General features: G+C 42.2%; 1 pseudogene; it reads left to right on the top strand.

Moving 5' to 3' along the window:
- Nucleotides 1–2,193: 2,193 nt before the first annotated feature.
- LOC120740818 lies at nucleotides 2,194–3,588 on the top strand (annotated as a pseudogene).
- Nucleotides 3,589–9,398: the final 5,810 nt, after the last annotated feature.

The raw sequence follows: 9,398 nt of genomic DNA, 5'->3' as shown, positions 1-9,398 counted from the left end.
GCCTGCTCACAATTTATTCTGAGGAACAAAAGAAAAAGTTTGGGGTTTTTTGACGCTTCAAATCAAAAGAATCCAAATACAAAGTTTAGTATTGAGAAAAGTGAGGTGGGAAATGACTAGAAAACAAAGTGAATTCATACACGCTAACATTGGAAGAATAGAGTTTTGGTTTTGGTCAGATCTGCTGTGGATTATCAAGATTCATTTTCTTATAATATATGTAGAGCTGCAGACACATAATAGCATAGTTTTTTTTGTTGGGTTACTAGGTTAGCTTGTGTTGGCTTTTTTTATACGAGAGAGAAGACAAATATGCTCAAATGATAAGTTTTCACACTTTATGATCAAAAGGTTAGAATTTCAGATGAGTTTTCCATGGCTCCATCGACCTCCATCTCTCTGGCTCAGAGACAAAGGCTGCCTTACCTAGGCAGCAAACACTTTTACTGCATGTGGTCAAAACTGAATGTTAACGTGATCGCTCAACAGCTGGAGGAACGCCCTTAGACCCATGTACAGCTCACGTTTCATCTCCTGCACATTTTGGACATCTCCCTACATGGAGACGTCACTTCTCACATTACCATGGCAACCGTCTCTTGTCCTCTGGTCAGGCCCGTAGAGTTAGAGAAGGGGTCGTTCCCTAACAGAAGAATTTATAGGCCTGTTTTTCTCTGGGAGAGTCAGTCTCAAAGGTTTGTACCTTGTGGTGTCATCACGAGTCCAGACTGAATCATACTTGTTATTAATCTCTGGCTCTCTTCCACAGCATGTGTTTGTCCTGTCTTCCTTCCCTCATTTCAAACAGTCATAGCAGATGGCCCCACCCCTCCCTTAGCCTGGTTCTGCTGGAAGTTTCTTCCTGTTAAGAAAGGGAGTTTTTCCTTTCTACTGTCGCCAAAGTGCTTGCTCATAGGGGGTCATTTGCAGTGTTGGTAAGGTTACTTTAAAATGTATTCCACTACAGATTACAGAATACATGCCCAAAGATATTATCATGCTGTTTACAACTACATGAATGTACTATTGCTGTCTGATTTATTACTATAACTGAAGGCTACTCGCCATACCAATACCAACCAGATTTTTAAATCTTAATATAAAAAAAGCAACAGTATGGTGGACATTGGGTAAGGCTGTACTTTTTGCAGCGATCTCGTATAGACAACTATTCCCCACGTATATAAAAAAGTTCCGCGGCTCCGAACAGTAGTCAAGGGACCTTTGGCTAATACGGGTTCCATGTCGGGCTCATAGTCGAAAACTAGCTTCACTTTGTTGTCTGGGTCAACTGACAAAAATGACCCCTCAGTACAAAGTGGTGCATTAGGGTAAACACCATACTCCTTTCTAAAACATCTTTGATCTTGGATGCTTGATCTTGGATCTTTAATGTATGGGGTCACACACACACACACGGTTGATCTGATATCCTTGTGTTGGTGTTGTTCCCAGATCATCATACTAAATGTTGTTCCAGGATCAACATTGCAAGTGACCAATCAGAATGTTGTGACGTCATACTTTTGCGACTTCGGGAAAAACCGGCGTAAAACAAAAAACTGTACTAAAGCTGCGTGAAACCGCCTCTGTCCGCCGATCAACGGACCCTGACCCTAACCCTAACCATAACCCTTTAATAAACAGTAAGCAGAATTGATATTGTCCTTGCAACATTGGAATTTCATAAATGCACGAATGGCTTGGCGCGCAAAAGAATAACGTCACAACAATGTGATTGGTCACTTGCAATGTTGAACCTGGAACAACATTTTCATGATGGTCTGGGAACAACACCAACACGAGGATATCAGATCATCCCACACACACACACACACACACACACACACACACACACACACACACACACACACACACACCAAGACACAGATACAATAAAATAAAACAAAAAAGGGGGGAAAGCTCTTTTGTCACAGGTTTTGAGGCATTTCTTGTTTTACTCTGAGAGAGAGAAGCAGCAAAATGAAGAGGCAGAAGCTCTTTACTGCACAAGAGGTTTGTGAGCAAATTTTTAACTAAGCTGTTGAAACGAACGACCAAGATGAGGATGATTCATCTTCAGACGAGGAGGAAAATAATGATGAAGATCGAACATATGGACCACATGCTAGTTCTTTCTCTGAAGAATCCCCCACATCACCCACTGCAGAAACTGAAGAACGGTATGAAGTGATGGAAAAAGATGAAGATGATGAGGAAGAATCTGAATCTGAAATGGAAGAAGTATCAGAAGTGGAGGACTACACTTCTGATGAAGAGAAAGAATCAACCGATGAGAAGGAATCTGTGGAAGAGGACCCATCTGAGACAGAGGAATATTTCCAGTCAAAGGATGAAAAACTGATCTGGTGTTCAGTTCCTCCCAGTGACAGACGACGCATGATGAAAGTAGAGAGAGACAAAAGCCACTGTGGTCCAACCACATATGCAATTTCTCATATTGATGACATAAAATCTACTTTTGCCCTGTTTTTGCCCAAGTCTATTGAAGAGGTGATACTGAACATGACAAACAAGGAGGGGCGTCGTGTGTATGGCAACAAGTGGAGGAAGATGGATCCAATCGACCTTCAGGCATATGTGGGTATGTTGATTCTCGCTGGTGTGTACTGCTCTAATAAAGAAGCTACAGCCAGTTTATGGCATGCTGAGTCTGGTAGGACAATTTTCCGTGCACTGATGTCACTGTGGATGAGCGCCTAGTGCCCTTCAGAGGTCGCTGTCCATTTAAACAGTACATTCCATGCAAACCAGGAAATTATGGCAAAAAAATACGGGCAGCATGTGATGCCAGGTCTAGCTATGCATGGAACATGCAAGTATACACTGGCAAACGTGCTGGTCCGCAGTCAGAAAAAAATCTGGGCATGCGAGTTGTTCTTGACATGACAGAAGGTCTCCAGAAGAAAACGATAACCTGTGACAACTTCTTCACATCATATGAACTTGGCCTGCAACTAGTGAGAAGAAAGCTGTACATGGTGGGAACAGTACGGAGGAATAAGCCCGAACTTCCCCCTGCACTGGTGTCAAAAATGAACGGGGCTCGGTTCTCATCAATGTTTGCCTTCACTGAGACCCATGCTTTGGTGTCCTACCACCCCAGAAAACAGAAAAATGTTCTTCTGATGAACACTCTGCATCGGGATGCTGTTTTGAGTACCAGGGATGACAAAAGGCCAAAAATCATCGAACATTACAATTGCAACAAGGGGGGTGTTGATAACCTTGACAAGGTACTGCACATTTATTATTCATAATATTTGTCATATCATAGATGGAAAGGATAATGCACTGAATTTGGGTGTAGGAAAATAAACTTACATATCTGAATAGTTTTTGGTTTGTTTCTTTTGTTTCAGGCTACGAGTGTGTACACATGCAAAAGAAAGACAGCCCGTTGGCCCCTCGTTGTTTTCTACAACATTCTCAACGTGTCTGTATACAACTCGTTTGTCTTGTTGTCAGAGATCAACCCAGCCTGGAATCAGGGGAAGTACAACAAGAGGAGGCTCTTTATGGAGGAGCTTGGGCAGCAACTGGTGATACCTTACATCCAGTGACGCAAGGTTAGCACTAAGCTGCATTTCTGCTACTCTTCCTTCTACAGTAATCTCAGAATTTAAACTATTTGTAATTGTACTATGATTTGTTATAATAAAGTTTGACTTGACTTGACAGGTTATTCCCAGCACACCAGCAGCTGCCAGATTCATTAGGGAGAACCAGCAGTTCTGCTCCAGCTCTACCTCTGCAGCAGAACTTCCTCACCCGGCTGCCCCTACTGGCCCATCACCCAAAAGAAAAAGGTGCAAGTTCTGCCCCGGCAAGACTAGTCGCAAAGCATCAAAAATCTGCCAAAAATGCAGTGCATATATCTGCTAAAATCACACCATAACTGTGTGCCTTGCATGCAACTGAGGGCACATTCAGACTACTGTATTATGAAAAGTTACTTTTGAAAAGTTAAATGTTTTGGAAATGAATGTTTGCATGTTTTATATATCAGGTAATGAGTTCAAATAAAGTTGAATAAAAAAATTGCAACAGAGAGGTGGGTGATACTTCATGCTTTATAAAAAGTTGAACCAGATGGGGACATTTTTGACCCCTGAGGACCACAGGTGTGATTAGTTAGTCTGTAGTTAGTCAAATAGTCAAAATAATCTAAACATTTAAATATTTTATTGTCTCGTATTATTTTCGCTCAAAAACAGAGCATACTTTATGTAAACAAGGTCTGGTGGTCTTAAATTGCAAAATTAAAGATAAATTTTGTTGTAATGTGTTGGTCTCAAGTAAAACTAAGGTGAAACACTGAATTGATTGACAATTTATACTTTATACTTTAAAAAACACTGAAATGAAAAGAGGACATTTTTGACCCCTGAGGACCACAGGTGTAATTATGTGCTGCCATTAACCCTTTAAAGCCGGTCGGAGCGGACACGCTCCATTTTGCGTAACTATTTTTAAATCGCGGTACCACTGCAACCACGTAAGCTAGCGCAATAATTTTTTTTGCATATGAAACCGGAGGCGTTGTTCCCTAACAGAAGAATTTATAGGCCTGTTTTTCTCTGGGAGAGTCAGTCTCAAAGGTTTGTACCTTGTGGTGTCATCACGAGTCCACACTGAATCATACTTGTTATTAATCTCTGGCTCTCTTCCACAGCATGTGTTTGTCCTTTCTTCCTTCCCTCATTTCAAACAGTCACAGCAGATGGCCCCACCTCTCCCTTAGCCTGGTTCTGCTGGAAGTTTCTTCCTGTTAAGAAAGGGAGTTTTTCCTTTCTACTGTCGCCAAAGTGCTTGCTCATAGGGGGTCATTTGCAGTGTTGGTAAGGTTACTAGTGATGGGTCGGTCACGAACGAAATGGCTCTTAGAGCCGGTTCTTTGACGTGACGACGCGAGCCAGATCTTTATCGCGAGCCGTGGGTTTTTTTTTTTCCTTTCTCTCAGCCTCTCTCGCACTTTTTTCCCGCTTCACTCAGCATGCGAACCTTGTGCTTTACGCTGGGAAGAGGGGGGAGGGGGCGGTAGTTACACTCAGTAGCAACAGAACAGGAGGGAGAGACAGAGAAAGAGAGCCAGGGACAACAACGTCACATTAGAAAGGTATGGTAATCATCCACAACTATTTTCAGTTGATGATGATAAAGGATTCAGAAAGTTTATTCATGCAGGTCCATATGACAAAGAATATGCATGTTCTTTTTGTTTTCATATTTTAATTTATATTAAATTGTGTTGTGGTTAGCCGTGTTTTGTGTTGTTTCACTTTAAATTTGTAAAAGGAAAACATGAAAATTTAAATAGTTAAAAGTTGAAATGTGAGTAGTTGATTTTTGTATATTTATGATTTATTTATTACATTTTATGTGGAGTGAATAAATAAAAGTATATTTATGGTGGCCCCTACAGACAAAGCACATACAAACTTCAAATCTCGTACGAACTCTGAAGCACGTACAAACCCTGAAGCACGTACAAAGTCCAAAACACGTACAAAAGACAACAGAAGTGCTCCAGGATGCTAGGCGCAATGTTGAGCTTTTGTTACCTAGTGGCTACACAAGCCAGCAACTACCAACGACCGGATTTGGTGTGTGGTAGTAACAGGTAAATGAACATTTTTTTTTAAATTATTTGACTATATAAATGAATGCTTGTGTATAAATACACAAACAATACACACATGCTTTCAATTGTGTAATTTAAGTGAACTAGGTAGCTCTGTTTTGGAAGTTCAGTTCATGCTAGAAATGTGTTTTGGAGTTTGTACGTGTTTTGTCTCTAAGGCCACCGCATATATTTATATATAAACATATATAAATAAAACCATTTTTTTTACATTAGTAATTCCTTTTGTGCATAATTTTGTATTATTGTTAATAATAAATTAATTAAAGCAACAAAACAACCTGAAGACGTGCTTGGAGTCTACAGACTGGGACACAATGAAGGCTGCTTCTAACAGCTTGGATGAGTTTACGGACACTGTCACCTCCTATATCCACTTCTGTGAGGACAGCATTGTGCCATCACGCACCAGGGTGAGTTATAACAATGACAAACCCTGGTTTACTCCTAAACTCAAAAAGCTGTGGCTGGAAAAGAGAAAGGCGTTCAGAAGCGGAGACAGGGACTGCTACAGAGAGGCCAAGTACAGGTTCACTAAAGAAGTGGACGTTGCTAAACATCAGCACTCTGAGAAGATGCAGCAGCAGATCTCAGAGAATGACTCGGCCTCTGTGTGGAAAGGTTTTAGGAATATCACCAACTACAAGCCTAAAACCCCCCACTCCACTGATGACTTGCTCTTAGCCAACACCCTCAACGACTTTTACTGCCGTTTTGACGAGCCATCAGGCAGCCTTCACACCTCCAACGGCCCCAACAATAGAGACACTTTGGACACTCATTCCCCCACCTCTCCCCCCTCCACAGAGCCATCACCACCTTCACACACTTCACCTACAACACCCCCCTCCTCACCCCACACAAAAGAGGATTTCACACCACCTCCTCCCACCACAACTCTTCATATTCATGAAGAAGGTGTGAGGAAGCAGTTTAAGAGTCTGAATGCTCGAAAAGCTCCGGGCCCAGACGGTGTGTCTCCTGCCACCCTCAGACACTGTGCAAACGAGCTGGCCCCAGTGTTCTCTGGCATTTTCAACTCCTCACTGCAGGCATGTCATGTGCCTGCCTGCTTCAAGTCCTCTACCATAATCCCTGTCCCCAAGAAACCTAGGATCACTGGACTAAATGACTACAGACCCGTGGCTCTGACATCTGTGGTCATGAAGTCTTTTGAGCGCCTAGTTCTCTCCTATCTCAAGACCCTCACGGCCCCCCTCCTGGACCCCCTGCAGTTTGCATACAGAGCCAACAGGTCTGTAGATGACACCATCAACATGGCCCTACACTTCATCCTGCAGCATCTGGACTCCCCAGGAACCTACGCCAGGATCCTGTTTGTGGACTTCAGCTCTGCCTTCAATACCATCCTTCCAGACCATCTCCGAGGCAAGCTTTCCCAGATGAATGTGCCTGATCCCATCTGCTGGTGGATCACTGACTTTCTGACGGACAGGAAACAGCATGTGAGGCTGGGAAAGAAAGTCTCGGACTCCCGGACCATCAGCACCGGCTCCCCTCAGGGCTGTGTTCTTTCTCCCCTGCTCCTCTCCCTGTATACTAACTGCTGCACCTCCACCCACCAGTCTGTCAAGCTAATCAAGTTTGCAGATGACACCACCGTTATTGGACTCATCTCGGACGGGGATGAGTCTGCCTACAGAAGGGAGGTTGAACGTCTGGTGTCCTGGTGCAGCCACAGCACAACGGTGCTGAATGCCCAGAAGACAGTGGAGATTATTGTGGACTTCAGGAAGCACACAGCTCCACTCCCCCCCATCATCCTGACTGACACCCCCATCACCTCTGTGGACTCATTCCGCTTCCTGGGTACCACCATCACCCAGGACCTGAAGTGGGAGCCCACCATCACCTCCGTCATTAAGAAAGCCCAGCAGAGGATGTACTTCCTGAGGCAGCTGAAGAAATTCAACCTGCCAACACGGACGATGATGCAATTCTACACTGCAATCATCGAGTCCATCCTCACCTCCTGCATCACCGTGTGGTACGCTGGAGCCACTATCAGGGACAAACAGAGACTGCAGCGTGTTGTGCGCTCTGCTGAGAAGGTGATTGGCTGCAGACTCCCATCTCTGCAGGACCTGTACACCTCCAGGACACTGGGGCGTGCAGCTCGGATCTCAGCTGACCCTTCTCACCCTGGACACAGTCTGTTTGACCTGCTCCCCTCAGGCAGGAGGCTCCGGTCCATTCGCACCAGAACCTCTCGCCATAAGAACAGTTTCTTCCCCTCTGCTGTTGAACACATGAACAATAACCGTATGACTGTTCCCACCACTAACACATGACCCTACGCTGTGTTCACTGCATCATTCCATGTTTGGCACTGATCACTACCTGCACTCATGTATATATCATGTATATATCTATCTATCTACTTAGCACTTTTAATTCTTATTCTCATTTTTATTTTCATGTCTATTTAAGCTTAATTTATAACAGTATTTATAACAGTATGTTTGCACTGAAGCACCGCAGCAATTTCCTAATGTTGTAAACCCGCTCAACATTTGGCAATAAAACCCTTTCTGATTCTGATTCTGATTCTGAAGAGCCGGTTCGGAGCTGAAAGAGCTGGCTCTTTTTAGCGAGCCGAGCCGAAAGAGCCGGTTCTCTAAAAAGAGCCGGAAATCCCATCACTAAAGGTTACTTTAAAACTACAGATTACATGCCATCAGCTTGTCCTAGGTCACAGTTTCCTTCCACATATAGCTTTGCAAACACTGCATAAAAAGCACTTGCAGCAACAAAAATCATAATATTCCAGAACCACGCTGTGCGGATCCGATCAGCTGTTCATAACACTTCCTACGTCCATCAGCGTGAACTATCGCATGTCTGCCATGACCTGCCCGAAACCGGAAGTGACGTCATTTTGCGGAAATGTAGTTTTTTACCATCAGGGCCTCATGAGCCTATACTGGTGTTTTTAAAAGTTATGTTTGACTTCATGACTTTCTGGGATGCTTAGGACTCATATTGCACTGCTGGAAATAGTTTATTTTGATGCATATGCTGTTATTTTGCAAATTTGCATCATAATATTTATTTTCGTTTTTCCTGCAGTATATGAAAATTGGTGTATTTCAAAAATAAAACTATGAAGACACTCAAAATAAATTTCCTGTGGTGGGAAACTATTTTGTGCAACTTTTTTGTATTTACAGTTTTGAGGGATAAGCCTCTTAAATATCTCTAACTAGAAATATATGTTAAAAAAAACAAAAACTATTTTCTATTTTTTTGTACTTTAATGCACTTTTTTGCTATTTATGTAATTACTATGTACTTAATGCATACATATTATTAAAATTTGGGCTATAATGGTTGTATTGATGTATATCAACTTGAAATGCTCCCAAAAATGGCACTACAACATGTAAAAATATAATATAAGCTCTGGCGGACTTGGTTCTATGGTAGGTCTTAAAGGGTTAAAAAAATTCAAATGATTTAAAAACAACATCCTCACTAAATTTTGATATATACTACTCTGTGATAAGTCAAGTACTGAAAACAATATAAATTCAAATTAATTTGATGTTTCATTTTATTTTCACACAAAAACACAGTATAATTTATATAAATGGGGTCTGGTGGCCTTAAATTGCAAAATGAAAGGTAAGTTGTGTTGTAATGTGTTGGCCTTAAGTGTAACACTGAATTGATTGACAATTTATACTTTATACTTTAAAAAACACTCAAATGA

The sequence above is a fragment of the Simochromis diagramma genome, unplaced genomic scaffold (assembly GCF_900408965.1).
Source record: "Simochromis diagramma unplaced genomic scaffold, fSimDia1.1 OVJJ01000532.1, whole genome shotgun sequence".
Lineage (NCBI taxonomy): Eukaryota > Metazoa > Chordata > Actinopteri > Cichliformes > Cichlidae > Simochromis > Simochromis diagramma.
This window is presented reverse-complemented; position numbering and strand designations above follow the sequence as displayed.